This window comes from Corylus avellana, chromosome 5 (assembly GCF_965113065.1).
Source record: "Corylus avellana chromosome 5, dhCorAvel1.hap1.2, whole genome shotgun sequence".
Taxonomy (NCBI): Eukaryota; Viridiplantae; Streptophyta; class Magnoliopsida; order Fagales; family Betulaceae; genus Corylus; species Corylus avellana.
In genome coordinates, this window is record NC_142494.1 from 922,074 (window position 1) to 946,501 (window position 24,428).

Consider the following 24,428-nt stretch of genomic DNA (forward strand, 5'->3'; position numbering starts at 1 on the left):
CCAAATGGTTTGGAAGTGGAGTGGAAAGACGTGTGTCAATTGTTTGGTGAGCTCAAGTTAGTAGGCTGATATTTCAGTTACACATACATAAGCCCAACAAGTACTCCCTAATTCCCTTCTCCAATGTGTCAAGTTAGAGAAAGAAAATTTTATGTTGTTTAAGCAGAGCAAATTGCTCCAGCTTGATTTTGATTAATGAAGAAGTGAATTTTTTCAAAAAAATAAAAATAAATAAGAGCAATTTGGGCTTTTCTTAATAGTGGATGTAAGTGTCTAATACTGAACCACTCTTAAAATCTCTAATTGCATGTCTCAATTTCTATCTTTATTTCGCTTTATATTTAATTTTCCATTAAATTATGATTTTCTTCAAATTAGACTTGCTAACTTTAGTTGTTTTCCACATCCATTGTGGTACGTGGTCATGGATGTTTTTGCCTAGCAGGTCTAAACACACGATCGAATTCATTTTGGTTTCTTGGGAAATTCGGAAACTTTCTCTATACACAACGCATAATTTTGAAACTTGGGATAAGCTGCATTGGCACTGGTTTCTCTATGAAGTAATTGACGAGAATGAGAAAGAGCATAGGATTTTTTGGTAAGCAATGATTCATCAAAGTTAAGAGGAAATTATTTGAGGTGAGTTTTAAATTTTGCTCAAATCTTCATATATTTTTGTTCAAAATGGCATTTTAGCTTCTGTTCACCACAAAGTTTCATATCGGCCGGCATGTTTCGATGGTTAATTGTTGCACTTTTTTTATGAATAACAAATATTTGATCCCTACACATTCTTGACTTGTATTTTAACTTCAAATAGTTGAGAGACTGATTTTTATCATTTCTATGTTCACAAAAAAATTTGATCACCGTTGGTTGGATCCGGCCGCCTCGTGAATTGGCATGGCGTGTTACGCGCACCTAAATGCTAATTTTCATCTCATTTCCAACTTTTCATCTCATTGCACGATTTTCTGTCGTAATATTCAAGAAGGGGTCACAACTAATATGATCATGAAATGGATCTTATCCCAATTAAGTAAACTCTGATTTTACATCCAAGTGGAATAAGTTTTGTGGTGACAAAAAAGATGGCACTCTTTGGTAATTAAGAGATGTTAGTCCATGGATATTCATGAAGTGTCACTACGTACTTTCTTAGTTTCTTTGTTAAAAAAATAAAAAAAATAAAGCAATGCATGATAAAAGTACTACAAACAATCTGGTATTACATGACCTTAATTTCTCGGCTACTTGCCCACTTCTCACCAACAGAAAGTGCTGAATATGGAAGACTTGGTTATGGTGACTTGTAGAACAAATTAAAGTGTAACGTCCATCACGAAGCCCTTGGCGTTGGTCAAATTATAAAGTTTAGCGTGCATCCCCGCAGATTAATATATTTAAAAAGTGGTGATTATTGGAGTCTTTAAAATGATGATCATAAGAGAAGTGGAAATGACTTTTTACCAAAGAAGTCCTCCACGATGAAATGATGATTATTTATTGAGAATAATACATTTTACCCGTAGAAGTTACAATTCTTTTATTTTTTTGTTTTTATTTTTAGGAGAATGTCTCAATTTTTCCTAAAAAAAAATCAAAACAGAAAAAGAAAAAAATAATAATAATGGAGGCCAGGGTGGCCAAAAGCCCAAAACCATGAAGTCCTCCGCTATGAAACAATGAAGTCCTCCACTAGGTCTAAGTTAGCAAAAAAGAAGTCGTCCACTATAATTATTTATTACAAAGTTATAGCATTTAGATTTGTATGCAAAGACATTGGGATCAGGTCTATCAGAGTAATTCTAAAAAAAATAAGATGGCCATGGCTTTTAAAATTACTATTTGATCAAAATCCAATAATGATCGATTACAAGCTTAATGGTGATTTTAAAAGACACATCATTCTTGAAGGGACACAAGAGTGACTTGTACCATTACTCAGTCTATTGATTTTTAAAAATACTAATCACATGCATGTCCTCTTACTAATAGTTATTGATAATGAACCTTTAATCACGCAGATGAAACATCTTGCCTTAACAACCAGCCTTAATTTTGCAATATCAGCTTGCTAGCACAAAGATTAGAAGTTCGATATATTAAATTGAGAGCTTTTGAACTTTAAGGGTAATTGCAAAAGTAATAGAAGTTTACAAAGATTATGTAAAGTTTCCATTTTAAAAAAAAAAATATGTGTGATCCAATAACTAATAATTAGTTGTGCTACATCATCAACGTTGACGTGAGATAAAAGTGAAATAAAAATTTGGTGTATAGCTCACTACTAATTAATAGGCAATTATCGTCGTTTTTTACAAACGACATTAGATAAAGTTGACATCGTCTATTTAGTATATATTGACGTAAAATTTTGCCGGTTTTCCGTAAATGACGATATCATATTTAATATATCCTTATATGTTCAGAAACAACGATAATTTCTAATTTTGTCATCGTTTCAAAAATGCAATTAACTTATTAAAGAAGGTACGCTAGTACTAATTATGATCATTTTAAATTTGAGACATTTTTTTTTTGTTAAATAAATAATAAGCATGATATGAAAAATAAAAGTATGCACCTCTTATTAAAAAATAGAGGAAAAAAAAAGAGGGTTGGGTCATGCGTAAGCATGCGCAGCAATGCATGGTTGGGCTCTCACTCCACTATTGTAATGGTTGGATAATTGGATTACCGAACCATAATGGTTGGGTCATAGTTAGGCTGTATCAATCCGGACAGCCATAGCGACTAGATTGTACCTAGTTATCACCGTGTAGTTGGGCATGACCCAACCACTCATAACCAAATATTCTTGGGATTAACTCAGACATGGGCACCTTTTTACCCAGTACAATTTTTTCCCAGGATTTCTAATGCAAGGTAAATAGCACGATGGATGGGCAAAATTTTGCTCATGAACTAAAAGATTAGGCATTGAAACAAGAACCCATCTAAAGAAGGTAAAGAAACTGCAAATAATGCATTAAGACCCTGTAATTTGGAGATGCCATTAGAATTTCTATATCAAATGCAAGAGAGTGGAAACCGTTGGATAAGTAATGCAATCTATTATATATATAAAAGATGCCACCAAAGCATTTTACATACGAGAATCATAATGCCACACTAATCCAAAGTACTACACCAAAACAGTAATGAAAAAGGAAAGAAACACATTACACACAAAGAAATAATTAAGATTAAAAATAGAAAACACGGGTATAATAATACATAAATCACTTTGGAAAGGTATCTTACCCAAACTATTTTATTTAATTTCTGCGTCTCCTCACACTCACTGGCCTTACTCGTAGGGTCTTCATTAACCAATCATGTTTCCTTGCAATCACTATTGGCCCAATTATTACTCCAACAACAAATCCAAATCCATATCGAATCACAACAATTTTCCAACCAAATTCAAATGGTGATCCAAAGTCTTGACTTTCTTGAGAGATTGAAGGATGAGAAGGCGACTCATTAGAATTTTCACATTTCCTTGTCAATGGTCTTCCACACAATCCTGGATTCCCCTGAAATGATTTGTTTTCAAATGTATTGAATTCCCTCCCTTGTGGTATAGGTCCCATGAGATTGTTACGGGAAACATTGAAGAATCCTAAGAAAGTAAGTTGTGTTAATTGTTGTAGAATCTCCCCTGATAATTTATTATGAGAAAGATCCAATGCTTCTAGCTCTATAAGATCTCCTAAAGATGATGGGATATGACCAATAAAAGCAGTGGCGGAGCCAGACAGTTCATATTGGGAGTGTCGCGCGCCAAAAAATTTTTGGCGTCCTAAAAGTTTTTTCCACCCTAAAAATTTAGTAATTCACACAATATATGCATCACAAAAAAATATCTATAAAAGTTCATAAATATATACTTAAATTGATATATTAGAAATATAACATGTCGGCACTATATCAGAAAGACAGAAATACAAAGAAAAAAAAAAAGTGTCTAGAACTGCACTTTACGGTCTCGTAGAAGTACAAAATATCAAGTATAGAATCTAAATCGAAGCTCTCAGCAATTTCCCTTTCAATATAGAGAACAAAATTATTTGCAAAAAAAATCATCCTCCATTTTGTTGTAAAGTCATGTTTTAACCATTTTCATTGCTGAAAATGCTCGTTTGGTAGTTGCTGTAGACACTGAAAGAGTCAAAATAAGACGAATTAATCTATCAATAAGATAGTTTGTCTTTGATTTTTCTGTCTTTGCCAATTCTTGGCATAATTCTGCAATGTAAGATAAATTTTGTAATGTTAGATCAACAAGCACATATATCTCAAATTAATTTTGTCATACTTAGAAAAATCTATGAGAATAATACTTCTCCGTAATCATACATATATCGTCAATTTTAAATAATTTATAAGCATTTTTTGGATCCAAATCTAAGTAAGTGTCGAAAGTTCCAAAGCTGACCAGTGACTGCTACAAAATTAATTGGGTTGAGTTCTTCTTCTTAGAAACCAATAAATGACTTGAAACCTTTTGTAGCGAAGGAGAATTTTTTGCCAATTGTGCCACTTTATTGGAGAAAATTACTAAAAACCTCTTCTCAGTGCTTTATATCCAAGAATATTTGTCTTCCATTTTCATTTTGCCTTCAAAAGAGGTCTGAAACCTCACGTTATGCTCAGATGGGGGTGCCGTGGGTAGGAAAAAAAAAAATTTTAAATCTTTGCGGGTGCCAAGAGCAACGTGGCTCTGCAACTGAAAAAAAAGCATTATTAGAAAGATTGAGCAATTGAACTCCCTTTAAATTTCCAATAGATTCAGGTATCTCTCCAACAAATTTATTGCTTGAGAAATCAATGGCTATGAGCAATTCTTGGACCTTCTCGTACAACCTAGAACTGGTACTCCAAATTAAGCTGAATAGGATCAGTCTTGCGCTAGCTTGAGTAATATTGCTAAACATTTTTTTTTTAATTTTTTTTTGTGTTTTTCTTTGCTCCAAAATTTATATGACTTTTAAATTATTATTAGATTTGTGGTAAATTATTATTAATTTTTTAAAAATAAATAAAAATAAAAAAATAACACTTTCAGTCATAATTATGAGCATTATTTGATAATTAGTAGTTAAGTGCGCGCACGTAACACGTACGCCTCGTCAATTGGCGTCTTTTTATCTCATTTCCAACTTCTAATTATCTCATTGCCTGATTTTTTGTCATGATAATAATGATATTCAAGAAGGGGTCACAACTAATATCCACGATTAAATGGATCTTATCCCATGTACACTTTGATTTTACATCCATGGAATAAGTTTTGTGGTGATAAAAAAGATCGCATAAAGATTGTGCCACTATGAAACAATGAAGTCCTCCACTTAATTAAAAGAAGTCGTCCACTAATTATTTAGGGGAAATTTCATTAAGGACCCCCAAATTTTCTCCCGTTTTGAAATACTCTCTCTGAACTTCAAAATCTCTAAATTTAGTCCCCTGAACTTTCAATTGCTATCAATTTGGACCTCTTCCGTCAGATTTTAAACGTCACATGACGTTTATACCCCTGACTTTTGTATAAAATTTCAACTTCTAAAACGTTTTTTTTTAAAAAAAAAATAAAAATCAGGGATATTTTTGTCTTTTTTTGAATTTTTAACGGCTAAAATTAACGGAAGGGTCCAAATTGAGGGCAATTGAAAGTTCAGGAGACTAAATTGAGAGATTTTGAAGTTCATGGGAGTATTTCAAAACGGGTGAAAGTTTGGGGGTCTTTAGTGAAGTTTTCCCAATTATTTATTACAAAGTTATAGCTTCTAGATTTCTATGCAAAGTCATTAGGATCACCTAGAGTAGTTAAAAAATTATAGAAGTTCAAGAAGATTAAGTAAAACTTTCGTTTTTTTTTTTTCTTTTCTTTTTGAGCAAAAAAAAAAAAAAAAAGTGATCCAATAAGTAATTGAAAGTGCTACATCAACAATGTGAGATAAAAGTGAAATAAAAATTTGATGTATAGCTCAGTACTATTGAAAAAAAGACAATAATTGTCGTTTCTTACAAATGACATGAGATAAAGTTGATGTCGTTTATATAAAAATGACCTAAACATATCGTCGGTTTTCTCTAAACGACGATATCATATTTAATATATCCTAATTTGTTCAAAAACAACTTCTAATTTCTAATTTTATCGTCGTTTCTGAAATGCAATTAACTTATTAAAGAAGGTGCGCGAGTTATATAGCTTCAACAATATTTAAAACTCAAGTTTATGATCATTTTAAATTTGAGACATTTTTTTGGTTAAATAAATAATAAACATGATATGAAAAATAAAATTACGCCCCTCTCATTAAAAAAAAAAAAGTTGGGTCATGCGTAAGCATACGCAGCAATGCATGGTTGGGCTCTCACTCAACTATTGTAATGGAATTGGGTCATGGTTATGGGCATGACACAACCACCCCTAACCGGGTATAATTGGGTCAATGCCCTTAACCAGGGTTGGATCATTCATGTATCGCCATGGTTATGGGCATGATCCATCTCTTCTCCCCCCACCACCAACTTCTTTAATATATATAGGAAGGGTAGTTAATATAATTTTTGTTATTTATTCGATAAAAAATATGAATAAATGTCTCAATTTTAAAAAAAATAATAATAATAATAAAATAACAAAAAAAGACTGAAATCTGAAATATTGGACTCACGCAACCAATATGATCATGATGTAATTAGTGTAAAGTTTAAGATGATCATGATCTAATTAGTGTCTTTCCATAGTGTTGGAAACATCAAACATGCATTCTTCATAAACCATTTTTGCGCATCTAAGGCTCCGTTTACTTCGACGTAAAATGGTTTCCTTCGTAAAATATTTTCAAGAAATCCATTTTCCCTTAAAATATTTTTCGTCGAAAACATTTTACGGCGTTTACCTTGCACACGGAAAATAATTTTTTTTAATATTTTTTTTTTTTAATATATATTTTTTCCAATAAGGTCCCCACTAGGACTTGCATGAGACTTGACCGGGACCCGACCGGGATCTGCCCAAGACTTGATCGGGACATACTCGGGACCTGACCGAGACCCACCCGGGACCTGCCCGGAACTTGACTGGGACCCGCCCGGGACCTGACCGGGACCCGCCCGGTACCTGCCCGAGACTTGACCGGGACCTGACCGAGACCCGCCCGGGACCTGACCGGGACTTGACCGAGACCCACCCAGGACTTGCCTGGGACCCCCCCAGGACTTGACCGGGACTTGCTCGGTCTCGGTTAGGTCCCGGGCAGGTACGGTCAAGTCCCGGGTGGGTCCCGGTCAGGTCCCGATCAAGTCCCGGGTAGGTCCCGGTCAAGTCCCCGTCAAGTCTTGGGCAGGTCCCGGTCAAGTCCCGGTCAAGTCCCGGTCAGGTCCCGGGCGGGTCCCAGTCAAGTCTCGGGCAGGTCCCGGTCAAGTCCCGGGCGGGTCCCGGTCAAGTCCTAGTCAGGTCCCGGGCAAGTCTCGAGCAGGTCCCGGTCAGGTCCCGGGTGGGTCCCGATTAGGTCCCAGGCGGGTCCCAGGCAAGTCCCGAGCAGGTCCCTCCTGCGTCCCGGGCAGGTTCCTTTGGGGTCCCGGTCAAGTCCCGGGCAGGTCCCGAGCGGGTCCCGGGCAAGTCCCAGTTACGTCCCGGGCAAGTCCTGGGCAAGTCCTGGGCAGGTCCCGGGCGGGTCCCGATCATGTCCCGGTCAGGTCCCGGGCAAGTCCCGGTTAGGTCTCGGGCGGGTCCCGGTCAAGTCCCGCAAGTCCCGATTACGTCCCGGGCGGGTTCCGAGCAAGTCCCGATTAGGTCCTGATCAAGTCCCGCAAGTCCCGATTACATCCCAGGCGGTTCCTGCGCAAGTCCCTGGCAAGTCCCGGGCGGGTCCCGGTCAAGCCTCGGGCGGGTCTTGGTCAAGTCCCGCAAGTCCCGATTACGCCCCGGGCGAGTCCCGGTCAAGTCCCGACGAGGTTCTAGGCGGGTCTTGGCAAGATCCATCAATTTAAGAATGAGATGCTCATAATCGGAAAATGGTTTACGGTTTTCAAAACCGTAAATCATTTTCCTAAAATTAAAGAATTTGAAATTAATGCCATAGAGTTATGTAACCATTTTCCTAAAACCATTTTTGTTTTGTATTTGAAATTATGTTAAAGCTCTATAAAGAGAGTTATGTAATCAAATCATTCATCACGGAAAGATGTAGCCTATAATGGCTTTAGTGTGTGGATGTAGGCTATATGTTGAACCACCTTAATCTTTGTGTTTATTCTATTTCCTTCATTATTAATTTTCCGCTTTTATATGTATCTTATTATATGATCTTATATGGTATCAGAGCCTTTTGGCTAACGCCATTGTTCGATCTAGTGCTCCTTTGATTTTTATTTTTTTTTTCTTCTTCTTTCAATCTTGTTTACTTGTTCTTGATAGTCAATATTTTTGTAGATCTTACAACTATATATGACCATATCAAAACAAACAAAAAAAATGCAATCTGGCAGCTTTTTGCCTTCACCAACAATCCACCAACTCAGCACCGCCTCTTGCCATGGCCCGGTGTCGGGTTCCGCCATTTGCAGCCTGATTTGATCTCTTTGCCGCCGTCCCGGCCATCCACGGCTTTGATCCGGTGCCTTCTCCTTCAACACCATCCCTATGGCTCCTCATTGTCATTGCAGCCGCATTAAACACCTCGTGTCTCTTCTTGTTCATCTCACCCGGTAAGAATAAAGTTTTGGTTTGAGGTTCAACGGCAAGAGAAGAAATTGACTTTTTGTTTTGTTTGAAAAAAAAAAGCCCAAAGAGGCTTGTTGCCCATTTCAAGCCCATAGTTGGCTCATTCCGGCCACAGTTGCCGATAACAAAATTCCGGCCAAATGTTGCCGATGTCAAAATTCCGGTCAAAGTAACTGATGCTGACAAAAAAAAAAAATTGCCGATGTTCAAGTGCCGGCCACAGTCGCCGAAGTTCAAGTTCAAGAGCATGTTTCAAATCAGGTGCCATCAACTCCAGCCACTCGATATGTTCAAGATCAACGATCGCTAACGGACCATTCATCTTGCGGGGGCATGTTAAGGATATAAATCATTTTGATTAATGAGGATTTGATTTGTAATTATTGATGATTTGATTTATTATTAATTACCCTTAATTCAAGGGATTTGTTTTGTATTTGAAATTATGTTAAAGCTCTATAAATAGAGCTATGTAATCAAATCATTCATCACGGAAAGATGTAGCCTATAATGGCTTTAGTGTGTGGATGTAGGCTATATGCTGAACCACCTTAATCTTTGTGTTTATTCTATTTCCTTCATTATTATTTTTCCGCTTTTATATTTATCTTATTATATGATCTTATAGTTCAAACTATTTTCTTTAACTTATGAGTCTCCTCCTACTCGACGGCCTTATTCTTAAGGTCTTCGTTAACAAACCATGTTTCTTTGTAATCACAATCTGCCCAATGATTACTCCAATAGCAAATCCAAATCTATATCCAATCACAACTATTTTTCATCCAAATTCAAATGGTGATTCAAAGTCTTGACTTTCTTGAAAGATTGAAGGTTGAGAAGGCGGCTCATTAGAATTCCCACATTTTCTTGTCAATGGTTTCCCACACAATCTTGGATTCCCCTCAAAGGAACTGTTTTCAAATGTATCAAATTGTTTCCCTTGTAGTATAGGTCCAGTAAGATTATTATGAAAAACATTGAAGAATCCTAAGAAAGTAAGTTGTGTTAATTGTTGTGGAATATCCCCTGAAAATTTGTTCTGAGAAACGTCCAATGACTCCATCTCAACAAGGTTTTTTAAAGACGATGGGATGTGACCGGTAAGAGCATTATTAGAAAGATTGAGCAACTGAGCTCCTTTTAAATTTCCAACAGATTCCGGAATCTCACCGACAAATATGTTACTTGAGAAATCAATGGCTATGAACAATTCTTGGACCTTCTCATAGAACAAATCCTTGCCTTTGTTTTTCATCATCATAGAGTAAGCATAAGCCAAACGCAAATAGTTTTCCTCTATACCTCTAACAATTTGGAAGCCTGATTCTTCAAAAATATATGTTACTGAATGCACATTCTCAAAAATTTTAGCCTTCCAAATTTCAAAAAGTCTTGATGGCAGCTTTCCCATAAAATTATTGTAGGAGATGTCAAGGATTCACAAGTTGGGGAAATTAAAATAAGTTGGAGGTGTCCCCATTAGACCATTGAATCTGTTAGACCGTAAAATGAGAACCTCTAAATTTGAAAGATTTTCCAACCATGAGGGAAATTTATCATTAAATTGGCTATCACTAAGATCAAGGACCCTGAGCTTCGTACACTTGGCCAATGATCTCGGTAAATTCCCTTGGAATTTGTTTTGACTCAACATTATTATCCCCAGTTGGCTTCCTCTTATCCAAGTTTCAGGAATACTTCCATGAAATTTGTTCCTTCGCAGATCAAGTACTGATAGAAAAAGCTCCAAAGTTGTCTAAGCATCGAGGAAGTGATCCACTTAAGTTGTTATTAGCCAAATCAAGGACTTGAAGAGAACTCAGATTGCAAAAAGAAAATGGTATATTTCCGTTCAATGAGTTGTTGGAAATATAAAAATGCAAAGTGAAGACTGGTGGAATAGGAAGTGATCCCTGGAGCAAATTGAACCAGAGATCAAGAACTTGCAGACGAGTCCATGGAGGAAAAATTGGATGCTGACCAAAGACAGTAAGAAAGTTGTTGGAAAGATCAAGAAATTTTAGACTTGTAGTACTTGTGTTCCACATCCATTCTGGGAAATGGCCATGAATCTTGTTGTTGGACAAGTTTAAGTACTTCAATTCATGTTGGTTTCTTAGAAAATTTGGAAACTCGCTCAATTGATTACTAAAAATATCCAACGTAGTTAAATTTATGAGCGTAACAAACTCATCAAACTCCACAATGCATGTAAGGTAGTTGTTAGAAAGATCAAGAAATTCAAGATTCTTGAGTTTAAAGACTGAGTTTGAAATTTGACCATGAAGCTTGTTGGCTGAAAGGTCCAAGCCAGCTAATTGTGTGAAGTTCATAGGCCTAAAAGTAACTAGACCAGTTAACCGATTGTTTCTCAGGTAAAAAAATGAGGCTAATCAAGTCCTGTTCATAAGCCTTAAATGTATTTCATCATTCGAAAGATTATAGCTTAGATCAACAAGATACAATTGTGGCAAGTTTACAATACTAGAAGGGACTGGACCTGTCAATTGATTGTTGGAAATGTCTAAATCAAAGAGTTGAACAAGGTTTCCAAGTGAAGTTGGGACGTTACCCACAAAAGCGTTGGATGAAAGATAAAGAGTAATGAGTTTAGTGAGGCTACCAAGTGAAGATGGAATAGACCCCAAGAAATTGCAATCAGACATGAGCAAAGTAGTCAAAAAGCCAAGGTTTCCCATGGAAGCGGGTAGAACACCTGAAAAACTCGTGAATGAAAGCTTCAATCTCTCAAGCGAACTACTCCATGTAAAGCTAGGCAAATAACAGGTGAGACCTTCATTGCCATACACTAAGAGAAACCGTAAATTTGATAGCTTAAAGATGCCTGCAAGAAATTCTCTGTGCAAACTGCAAAATCGAAGATTGAGGAAAGTTAAAGAAGACAAATTTGTCAGAATATAAGGCACTGTAGAGCTAATGTTCACTCCACTCAAATCAAGCTTTTGTAGGTGGGTCATATTTCCAACTAAGCTTTTTAGGCTGGGGTTTTTGAGTTCCAAAGGGGGATATGATGTGAGAAAGGCCGGAAAAGTGAATGGAGACAAATTGAGGGATGACAAGTGTGACGTCAATTGTGAAATTTCTAATGGGATTTGACCAGAAAATTGAGAGAAAGACAGATTGAGATGTGTTAGTCTTGAAAGAGCACCTACTTGGGATGGGATAGGAGAGTAGTTAAAGTCATTGTAGGAAAGGTCAAGCCTTTGGAGGTGAACAAGGCGAAAAAGGCTACTGTTGGAGTTAATAGAACCATATAGACATCCGTTACTGAGGTCGAGGCCAATTACATGACCTGTGTCTGTTGATATTTGTGACTTGAATAAGACAAGACAATACACGTGGGGCCCATTGCAAGTTGCTGTTCAGCCTAGGAATACTTCTACTAGTTGGATTCCTTATGTGGTGTCGTGGCTTTATACACCGACTTTGAGTCCTTGCCTTAGGAGGTTTTGGAGTACTTCTCTAACTTGTATTATGAGTACTATTCTGACTTGGAGTTGGAGTCTTTGCCCAATATATAATGGCATGGTGCTGTGCGGCAAAGGGTAGAGCAAAAAGAAAGATAATATTTGCTTGTGTTCTAGCGTGCCAAAAAAAAAACGTGAAGCACCAAAGGGAGGAGAAAAAAGAGAGAATTTTGAGAGAAGGAGGTACAAGGGCAGCAATGGTGTTTTCTTCTTGGTGGTTTTTGGAGGAGCCAAAAACAAGTGATTAGAAGAAAAAGGTGCTGCAGAGTGAGAGAAGAAAATAGAGATCAGCCGCCATCTGTTCCAACAAAAGAAGAGTTTATATATCTGTCTTTTGTATTTTATTTTGGGAATAATTTCTCTTGTGTGATAGTGAGATTTGGGTATATTGGGGCTTTGGGATCTGAGTGATTTTCTCTCTACTATTTTTGTACTCCATCTTTTGATAGTGAGTTTTCTCCGGGTCGTCTCCGCCAGTGGATGTAGGCTTGTTACGCCGAACCACTTAAATCTTTGCGTCGTGTGTGATTTGATTGCCTAATCTTTGTTATTCCGCATTCTTCTTATTTTTTGCATCTCACGGGTCTTGGGAAATAGGATTAATTTCCTAACAACTGGTATCAAAGCTGTTGGTTCGAGTGGGAGCGATGGCAGGTGAAGAAGGAAAGATGGGAATCGAGAAATTCAACGGCAAAGATTTTGGGTTTTGGAAGGTACAGATTGAAGATATTCTTTATGGGAAGGATCTTCATCAACCTCTTTTGGAAGAACAACCCGACAACATGGATGATAGCGAGTGGGCTCTGCTTGATCGTAAAGCTCTAGCAGTTATCAGGTTATCACTGTCAAAATCAATTGCACACAACGTTGTAAAGGAGAAGACCTCAGCAGGTCTAATGACGGCTTTATCAAGTATGTATGAAAAACATTCGGCTAACAACAAGGTGCATCTGATGAAAGAAATCATGATAGACAAAACCTGCGGATATGAAAAGATTTATTTCATGGATGGCTTGTCTGGTTATAACCATATAAAGTTTTACCATGAGCAGATTGTATCCATTGGGCAAATATAGGTTCGATCAAGATTTGTTTCTCCGGAGTACCAAAAGCAAGCATGACATCATTATGAACATAAAGTCCCAAAGTATGGAATCCCAAAAAAAGGCTGGCCCAACTTAAATGGGATATGATAGCTTCCTTATGATCTAACATTCTTGCCAATACATTATCCTCATTTTGTTCCGGATTGTAATCTCTAATAAAAAATATAGCTCCATGAGCAAAAGCTCCTGTCATGATGAATCCTGCAATGTATTGGTGATGCGTATATAACGCAGCTTGAGTAGTAAAGTCTTGGGCTATGAACGCATAAGCAGGTAAAGAGTACATATGTTGAGCTACCAAGGAAGTAATAACCCCTAAAGAGGCTAGAGCAAGGCCTAATTGAAAATGAATCGAATTATTGATTGTGTCATAAAGACCTTTATGTCCACGCCCCAATCGTCCCCCCGGAGGAATATGTGCTTCTAAAAGATCTTTTATACTGTGCCTAATACCAAAGTTAGCAGAAGGAGCTTCGGTGGCACATCATCTCAATGAGTTCAACACCATCACAAATCAATTGTCCTCAGTGGAAATTAATTTTGATGATGAGGTTCGCGCGTTGATCGTCTTGGCATCTTTACCAAATAGCTGGGAAGCAATGAGGATGGCTGTGAGTAACTCTGTAGGAAAGAGTAAACTGAGCTATGAAGACGTCAGGGATTTGATTCTCAGTGAAGAGGTTCGCAGAAGAGATGCGGGTGAAGCCTCTTGTTCTAGTGCTGCTTTAAACCTCGAGACTCGGGGCAGAGGACAAGACAGAAACTCTGGTCAAGGTAGATCAAATTCCAGAAAAGGGAGAAGCAAATCTAGATTCAGACAACAACCTGAGTGTTGGAACTGTGGCAAGATTGGCCACTACAAGAAGAATTGCAGGGAACTGCGGAAGGAGACTGAGAACAATTATGCAAACATAGTGACAGAAGAAGTATATGATGCCCTACTTCTTTCTGTTGACAGTCCCCTTGATTCTTGGGTCTTAGACTCAGGAGTATCTTTTCATACGACAGCGATCAGTGAAATTCTCGAGAACTATGTTGGTGGAGATTTCGGGAAGGTGTATTTGGCTGACGGAACGGCGCTAGATGTTGTGGGCTTAGGCGATGTTCGCATTAAAGTTCACAATGACTCGGTATGGAAGCTACAGAAGGTAAGGCATGTTCCGGAGCTGAAGAAGAATCTGATTTCAGTGGGACAGCTTGATGAGTAAGGGCATTCAATTCATTTCCACGGTGGAAAGTGGAAGGTCAGCATGGGAGCTAGGATTTTGGCTCGTGGTTATAAGACAGGTACTCTCTATATGACCACAAACAGCAAGGATACAGATGCTGTTGTAGATACGACTGCTGACTCAAAACTATGGCACCTAAGGCTTGGGCACATGAGCGAGAAAGAGATGAAGGTACTTATGTCAAAAGGGAAACTACCGGGGTTGAAGTCAGTTGAGTCTGATTTATGTGAAGGCTGCATCCTAGGGAAGCAGAAGAAGGTGAGTTTCGCGGAAGTTGGCAAAGCACCTAAGCTTGGAAAGCTGGAGCTGGTACACACGGATTTGTGGGGTCCCGCACCAGTGGCATCTTTTGGAGGCTCGCGGTATTGCATCACATTTATTGATGACTCAAGCAGGAAGGTATGGGTTTATTTCTTGAAAAGTAAATCTGATGTATTTGAGACTTTTAAGAAATGGAAGGCCATGGTTGAGACTGAAACGGGCTTGAAGCTCAAGCGTTTGAGATCAGACAATGGAAGAGAATACGAAGACAGAGGGTTTAAACAGTTTTGCGCAATGAATGGGATTTGAATGGAGAAAACTATCCTGGGAACGCCGCTGCAGAATGGCGTGGCTGAGTGCATGAGCAAGACTCTCAATGAGCGTGCTAGGAGTATGATGTTGCATGCTGGGTTACCAAAGACTTTCTGGGCTGATGCAGTGAGCACTGCTGCATATCTGATAAATAGGGGGTCTTCCGTTCCCTTAAGCCATAGACTACCGGAAGAAGTCTGGAGTGGAAAAGAGGTAAATCTTTCACATCTGAAAGTTTTTGGTTGTGCTTCGTATGTCCATGTTGAGTCTGATGCTATTAGTAAACTAGAGGGTAAATCTAGTAAGTGTTTCTTCATTGAATATGGAGATGAGGCCTTCGGTTATCGATTTTGGGATGATCAAAATCGGAAGATCATTAGAAGTCGGAATGTGACTTTTAATGTGTGTGCTATGTTCAAGGATGGGTCAAGTGCAGAACCTGAAGTTACAGAGCAGGAACCGAAGAAGTCTGAGTTTGTTAACTTAGATGATATTTCTGAAAGTACAGTGCAGAAAGAAAAACAATTCTTAGAGGTGGAGCTTGATGAACAATGTTCACTCACGAATGAATGTGATGACAGAGATTCTTCAAGAAACTTACGGCACCGGAAAGAGTCTTATTCTTTAGCAAGAGGCAAAGAGAAACAGGATCGAAGAGCACCAATGAGGTATGGCTTTGAGGATATGGTTTCTTTTGCTCTGACAGCTAGTAGTGGAGATCCATCATCTGTTCAGGATGGTATGCCGAAAGAGGTGGAGTTACTACGGAGAGGCAAAGCTTGGGAATCGGCAGAATTACCCAAGGAAAAGAAGGCTAAAGGGTGCAGATGGGTCTACAGGAAGAAAGAGTCATCGGAGAAAACTGTATGGTCGACGGGACTGATAGGGAGGCATGGTGTAATGTCTAAATCAGGTCCTATGTTCAAGTTCAAAAGGCGCTTGGACTTGAGTGGCACTTGTGGAGTGTGATTGCCCTTGGGGGCTCAGGCGGAGACATCCGGAGGAGATACGTTTTGCGAGTTGATGGGATTGAAGTCAAGGAGGAGATTGTTGATATTTGTGACTTGAATAAGACAAGTCAATACACGTGGGGCCCATTGCAAGTTGCTGTTCAGCCTAGGAATACTTCTCCTAGTTGGATTCCTTATGTGGTGTCGTGGCTTTACACACCGACTTTGAGTCCTTGCCTTGGGAGGTTTTGGAGTACTTCTCTAACTTGTATTAGGAGTACTATTCTGACTTGGAGTTGGAGTCTTTGCCCAATATATAATGGCATGGTGCTGTGCGGCAAAGGGTAGAGCAAAAAGAAAGATAACATTTGCTTATGTTCTAGCGTGCCAAAAAAAACATGAAGCACCAAAGGGAGGAGAAAAAAGAGAGAATTTTGAGAGAATGAGGTACAAGGGCAGCAAGGGTGTTTTCTTCTTGGTGGTTTTTGGAGGAGCCAAAAACAAGTGATTAGAAGAAAAAGGTGCTGCAGAGTGAGAGAAGAAAATAAAGATCAGCCGCCATCTATTCCAGCAAAAGAAGAGTTTGTATATCTGTCTTTTGTATTCTATTTTGGGAATAATTTCTCTTGTGTGATAGTGAGATTTGGGTGTATTGGGACTTTGGGATCTGAATGATTTTCTCTCTACTATTTCTGTACTCCATCTTTTGATAGTGAGTTTTCTTCGGGTCGTCTCCGCTAGTGGATGTAGGCTTGTTAAGCCGAACCACTTAAATCTTTGTGTCGTGTGTGATTTGATTGCCTAATCTTTGTTATTCCGCATTCTTCTTATTTTTCGCATCTCACGGGTCTTGGGAAATAGGATTAATTTCCTAACAGTGTCCTCATCGCACTCCACCCCATCCCATGAGCAGCAATCACTTTTCTCTCCTAATTCTAGTTTCCAAGATGCAAACTTTTGACAAGCAGACTCATCATCCAAAGGATAACCAGATGAAGATTTATTGATGAGAAAGCTTTCCTTGAATTGCAACAAGGCAGAGCTATCATCATCATGGCACAGGGGATGATGTTGGATAAAAGGAGAAGAATGAGTTCGTATAATTAATAAGATGCAACTGTGAAAGTAAGAAAAGCAAGCACATGAAAATGGAGAGAGAAACCGAGAAACCCATACTCCTTAGATATGCTTGGAAGTGAAGCTCATAAGCAGAGCTTTAATTTATTTATAGGCTAGACACAAAGTCCTGTGCACTTAATATGAAAGCCCAGCAGTCGCAATGGACACAAAGTCCAGTGTGCTTTACTCTAAATCTCACTTGAAGTCAAGTCGTTTGCATGTGTCAGGGGAACCTAGATTACAAGTAATGAGCAGTCTCGTTACAGAAAAAAAAGAGGGTTAAAACCTGTTGACCCCCTTGCAAGCAGTAGAATGAAATCTCAGCTTTTGTGATAACTAGCTTGTGAGTTGTGACCCGTGCAAAGCACGGGCTGCTGTTGGTTTTTTTTTTTTTTTCTTCTGCGCACGGCTGTTTTTAATGATGAGAAAAAAAAAATGTTTTAAGTAGGAAGCAAGTAAAATACATCTTTGTTATTTTATGTGTAATAAATATCGCAAATATTTATAAATATATTGATAAAAAGAATAGTAATAATAATAATGACAAAAAAAAATTATTATTAATAATCAAAGGTTCAGTACAAAAGGAGTTACATAACTTGTAGAAGAGTAAAAGAATGAAGCTTGAGTTAATTTGATGTGATGTAATAATATTATGAAACTCTGATATTATGGAATAATGTTTGTTTATGTCGAACAAAAAAATATAAATTGTAGTAATAAAGAGCGGATGCCTTCATTGAGCCACTGCAAGAAGATATATGATTTCTACACAGAAGAAAATTTTAGTACGAGTAATATTATAGATAATGTCTAAATGTGTATTAAAAAGAAATAATACTTTATATGAAAGAGGCTGATGCTACCATTTTTAGGAGAGCAAAAAAATATCTGAGAATACGAAGTTGGATTACTTTGGATATGAAACACATTGCTATTCAAAACGTTGCCTTGAAATCCGGATTTGCTCCTTGAGCCAAAAAATATTATGTCATGCTTGGGAGAGGAGACCATAGAGAAAGCTAGCTAAAAAAATGGTCAAGATTGTTTTGAAATCCGGATTTACTCATTGTGCCCATAAGAAAAAAAAAAAAAAAAAAATTGAAATACAATTTTTTTTTTTTTTTTTTCTATTTTATCAATGCGTTGTTTTTTAAGTATTTGATTCTTTAGTTGTTATTCTGGTGGTATTAGTTCCCATTTCTCTTGTGACTTGGAATTGATTTTTTTTTTTTTTTTTATGTTCCTAATAGGATTTTCATAATTCGGCATGTTCCTTCCTGTGAAAATTAATACTTTACCCTGAAACAAACGGGCTAATAAAGACCACAAGTGATTTTGTTCATGACTCCAAAATATCTGCTAACTTGCAGAAAATCTTGTCTGAGGGACAAGTCAAGTCAAGCAAGTTTCACATTATCTTGTAAATAAATGAATATATGGTAATTATACCTTAAAGTATATATATATATGAGATGGCGTTCTAGGGTTTTTTTTTTTTTTTTCTTCCATTTTTTCCTTTTAAAAAGAGGTCAATGCTTATTAACCATTTTATTAACTGCTAACCGCCTGTTATTAAATAACCTTTACAGTTTAGGTGGTTAGCAAATTTTACTAACATTTAGCCACAATTGGTTAAATGGTCACGCCCAGGTAAGATAGCTACAATTGGTCTTCTCTGCCTACAATTTTTTTCAAAAAAACAAAAAAAAAAACAAAAACAAACAAAAAACAAGGATTAGGGTTATAATTTTCTCTTCTCTTCCCCTTGTAATAAGGCCAAATTCACTCATCAAATAGGTGTTTAGTTTGAATATTTTCGAATAAAACAAAGTATATAACTTATACAACAAGTCATTGCCCATGCCTTGGTGAATGACTTTTAACCAAAAGCTTCTTCACCGAAAGCCATCGTATTGCATGTGTTATGATATTGTTCATATAATATTCTTCAATAGTAATAAATGAAATTTTAAATTATGATAGTCTTTATCTTAAAAACGGTCCAATAATTACGATATTGTCGGTCCAATAATTACAATATTGTTCATATAATAACATGATGGATTATGTAAACCAGCCCTTCATGTGAGAATAGGGTTGCGTACATACATCTGGTGAGTAATTTTGAAAGAGATGTCTGGGGAAAAGCCTCATAAGGTTATAGTTAATGTATTTACATACATGTTAGGATGCTCTATAAAATGGATTAAACCTTTTTCGTTTTATTACACTACGTATCTTTTGGCATTTCAAAGGGAAAAAAGAATGGGAACTAGTATTCAAGTTCTTATTGTAGTATGCACCATCATATGCTTTTCCTCAATTTGTGATGCTACCAATGGAAAAAAGAATGGGACTGCCACCTTTTACAAACCTCCTTACGTTCGTGAGTATATATATGCTTGTATATTGTGGGTCTCTAGCCATGGATCCGTGAAGACCCATGGTCAAACTTTGGGTCTCCTCCCACATTTTTTTTTTTTTGAATTTTTTTTTGAATTTTTTTTTATTTATTTTTTATTTAATACAGGGGTACTATTGTTATTTTCAATCACGTGTATCGCATGTAACCCATTTTCTGTCGATTTTAATAAAAAAAATTATAATGGAAGGGGTCAAGTAAAAGGGCTAGGTAGTAACAAGAGTAGATCACAACTTTTTAAAATTTTGGGGGACATTGAAAATTGAGTTGTAATTTGGGAGAGTAAATGTAATTTTTCTTATATTTATGCAGAGACTCCCAATATAAAATAGGTATATATACAACTTTGTTTCACACTTACGACACAAAGCCTGGAAATCTTACTATTTTGCACTATAAGTTTAATTCAAGTATTAGTTGCTTTTTATTACCTCATCAATTCTTCACATATATGAGTGTGTTTAATATAATACTTGTGTTTCACCTTCTTCTATTGTATATGTTGAATTATTTGCTTGATTTGCACTTTGGAAACTGTATATGATTGTATTTCATAATGTAATATTTGTTCTTTTGTTCTTAATTTCTTTTCAGTTTATAAGGATTCAAGTGTAAAAATATTTAAAATCACTAACAACAAAACGTGTGGCTCTGTCAGGCTTGATTTCTAGATATAAACTCGATCAAGTTTAAACTGAGTCCTAATTTAAGAATTAAACTCCCAAAGATTAATTTTCAACATCTTTTGCCAGCCTCTGCATGTAATGGATATCAAGATGATGGCAATTTTATAGCCGCGGCAAGTGATAAAATATGGGAGAATAGGAGAGCATGTGGGAAATATTACACGGTAGAGTGTATTGGTGCCACAAACAAAGAAGCAAACCCTTGTAAGAAAGATTTGATTTTGGTTCGAATCGTTGAATGTTGATTATTGTCATGGACCAAGATGTGGAACCATCACTCTTTTTGAAGATGCTTTCTCTGATATTGCTGACCTCAAAGCTGAAAGAGTTAGGGATGAATATAAAATGTAAGCTAAGCTAAAGCACTCAAAATTAACATTCTAGTACTACGTACGTACTCAAAGTATATATGAAGACTATCATGCATTCATTATTTGATATTTATGTTTATGATTCGCAGGTTGGGAGCTTGAGGAGGTCTACTAAGGGCAAGTTATGATAATAATGAAGATACTTGTATATCTGGAAACACTTTTATTTCCTAAAGGCTACAAATTTGATGAAACAATATATATGTGATGAAATGAAGGGGGGACTTTTCTTTCTTTATTTCTGTAAGTAAATATGGAATGAGGGTCCTTATCCTTTAGTTATAATATATGCAATTTGTTAGTTTCTCTATAAAAATTGTAGACTGAGATTCCAACAATACATTTTTACCGCGTGCAATAGCTTTAATTTGAAGTGTTCATTTAAAGTGAGCAACCCAAAATCTATCACGTCATTTAGCAAGTGAAACAAAAAATTAAGTAATGTTAGAAACTACATTTTTATCTTATAACTATCTTACAATGCCATGTGACAACAACAACCAACCCTGAGACTCGTCCTTAGTTAAAAATAAAAATAAAAATAAATAAATAAAAAATCAAGGGTTTGTTAAGATTGCCACATTAACATTGTAGGATAGTATGAAATAAAAATGTGATATATAAAGTTACTCAAAAAATTGCATCTCTCCCTTTGCTCATCCACCACATCACGATCACCATCAAGCTCTAATTTTACCACCTTACTCACCATCGTCCCGTCCTGTCCCATAGGTGGCTAAACACTCTCTTAGCCAATGAGGTGGCCTCCAAGGTGGTTTGGCTGCCTCCAAGGTGGTCTAGCTAGCTTACACAACAGGACAATATATATTGAGGGAGGTGGTGGAATAGGAGCTCGACACTGGTAGTGGTGGTAGTGAAGCATAGGTAGAGGCGGAGGTGGAGGTGGACGGAGAGGTGGCTGAAAATCAGATTAAAAAAAAAAAAAAAAAAAAACTTGATAGATGATGTTATAGATTTTAGACCGTTCATTAAAGTTATTGCATTCGTCCAATACCTATAACTACTAAAGTTATTGCACGAGATTTTGATCCTAAAACTATTTCTCTTTGTACTTTTACTTTTACTCAGTATTTTCTTGCTCTTTTTGGTGATTGACTAAATACCCATATATTATAGAGGACATGCTTCTTTCAAGAATTGAGCAAGGTTTTCACTTAATGTAAATGGAATCAATGCTTTTTTTAATATATTTTATTTCCATAAATAACAGATCACTGCTTATACGAGGGAACAAATCATTATTTAATTTGAATTTTGATAATTACATCACATGTAGTAGTCCAACGAAAAGTTGAACTATCTAAATCAAAGGGATAGGAAAATGTGTACGTTGTATTCCTGTTGGTGTTCGTCTTCCCCTTTTCCTCTGGTTTCTTCCCAAGAAGTACTCTTTCATTGCTCTGAAGGGGAGAGGGGAGAGCTAGATACCGTCACTACGATGTACGTAGTGAGACAACCTTAATTGGATTATATGTTTGGTGAATGAATTTAACCAAAATCCGTTGCACCCAAAAGCCATCCAAGAAATCCCATATTTTGCGTATTAAGATATTTTTCATATTTTTTTAAAAAAAATAATAATAAATGAAATTTCAAATTATTATAGTCTTTATCTTGGAGATGGTCCACTAATGATGTTCAACCGAGGAAGTACAATACAACATATGACCATATTACATAACCTGGTGGCCCGTCATGTGAGAATTGGGTTGTATATACCCTACTTTAAAAATAAAATAAATAAAAAAAAAAAAAAGTGATAGAAAGAAGATAAATATAAAAGATCCTCTCAATTTCAAATCTCCTCCATTTTCTTCAGTTAGTGCATTTAGAATGGCAAAATTTTTGGACAACACTACCATTCTAAATGCACTAACGGAAGGAAATGGAGGGAATTTGAAATGGAAAGAATCATTTTCCCTTCATCAACCAATCATGTTTTCTTGCGATCACAATCTGCCCAATTATTACTCCAACAACAAATTCAAATCCATATCCAATCACACTATTTTCCTACCAAACTCAAATGGTGATCCAAAGTTTTGACTTTCTTCAAAGATTGAAGGTTGAGAAGGCGGCTTATCAGAATTCCCACATTTCTTTGTCAATGGTATTCCACACAATTCCAAATTCCCCTCAAATGAACTATTTCCAAATGTATTAAATTGTTTACCTTGTGGTATCTGTCCCGTGAGATTATTATGAGAAACATTGAAGACTTCTAAGAATGTGAGCTGTGTTAATTAGCTGTTGTGGAATCTCTCCTGACAATTTGTTTCAAGAAAGGTCCAATGCTTCAAGCTCAATAAGGTTTCTTAAAGATGATGGGATATGACCAATAAGAGCATTATTAAAAAGATTGAGCAAATGAGCTCCCTTTAAATTTCCAACAGATTCCAGAATCTCACCAACAAATTTGTCACTTAAGAAATCAATGGCTATGAAGAATTCTTGGACCTTTTCGTAGAAGATATTCTTGCCTTTGTTTGTCATCATCATAGAGTAAGTATAAGCCCGAGGCCAATCGAAATACGTATCACCTTTTGATATTTGAGAGTCTAGATTTTCATATATATGTTAACGGATGCATATTCTCAATTTTGTTGTCCGTGCATGCATCGTGGAAGTGAACCACTTAAGTTGTTATTCACCAAATCTAGGACTTCAAGAGAATTCAGATTGCAAAATAGATCCGGAACATTATTCCAATCTATGAATTATTTGAAATAGAAAAATAGAAAGTGTAGACCGATGGAATAGGAAGTGATCCTTGAAGCAAATTGGAGCTGATATCAAGAAATTCCAATGAAGGCCATGCAAGAAAAATTGGATGTGATCGACCAAAGGCTGTGAGAAAGTTGTTAGAAAGATCAAGAGCTTCTAGATTTGTAGTGCTTGTGTTCCGCATCCATTATGGGGCTAGGCCATTAATCTTGGTGTTAGACAAGTTTAAATACTCCAAGTCAGGTTCGTTTCTCAGGAAATTCGGAAACTCGCTCAAGTTGCACGAAAAAAATCCTAAACCATCATACCTTTGAAGAGTTGCATTGGCCCTGGTTTCCTTAGTAATTAAGCAATGACAATTGATTACCAGAAATATGCAATGTAGTTAAATAATTGAGCTTCACAAACTAATCAAACTCAACAATGCCGTTAAGGTAGTTCTCAAAAAGATCCAATTCAAAAAAAGAAAAAAAAAAAGTTCTCAGAAAGATCAAGAAAATTCAAGATCCAAGACACTTAATTGTGTGAGGTTGATAGGCCCAAAAGTAACTGGACCAATTAACCGATTGTTGCTCAGATAAAGGAAGCTCAGTTTTGGCAAGCTTACAAGCCCAAAAGGGATTGGACCTATCAATTGATTGTGTGAAATGTCAACCGAAGAGAGTTGAACGAGGTTTCCAAATAAACCCATAATAAACTCTTAGATAGATATGGTTGATAGTGAAGTTAGGAGAGAGCAATAATTTATTTATAGGCTGATTAATTAATATGAAAGCTTGGCATTCACAATGGACACAAAGTCTCACTTCAAGTCAAGTCATTTGCGTGCGTCCAGGATCTTAGATCACAATTTTAATTATAAGCAGTCTCATTATAAGATGTTACCATTTGTTCTCACTGTCTGATACTTTGAGATTTATGCATGACCTTCTTATATGGTTCCTCCAATCCAAATGAATGGTTTGAGGGATGAGAGATGAGTCA

The 24,428-nt window shown here is 36.8% G+C and overlaps 3 pseudogenes; 1 reads left to right on the top strand and 2 right to left on the bottom strand.

The window, feature by feature from the left end:
- Positions 1–3,284: 3,284 nt before the first annotated feature.
- LOC148585189 (receptor-like protein 7) lies at positions 3,285–17,272 on the bottom strand (annotated as a pseudogene).
- Positions 17,273–19,485: 2,213 nt separating this feature from the next.
- LOC132180664 (EG45-like domain containing protein pseudogene) lies at positions 19,486–20,801 on the top strand (annotated as a pseudogene).
- A 1,830-nt stretch (positions 20,802–22,631) lies between these two features.
- LOC148585190 (receptor-like protein 34) lies at positions 22,632–24,135 on the bottom strand (annotated as a pseudogene).
- Between the last annotated feature and the right edge of the window lie 293 nt (positions 24,136–24,428).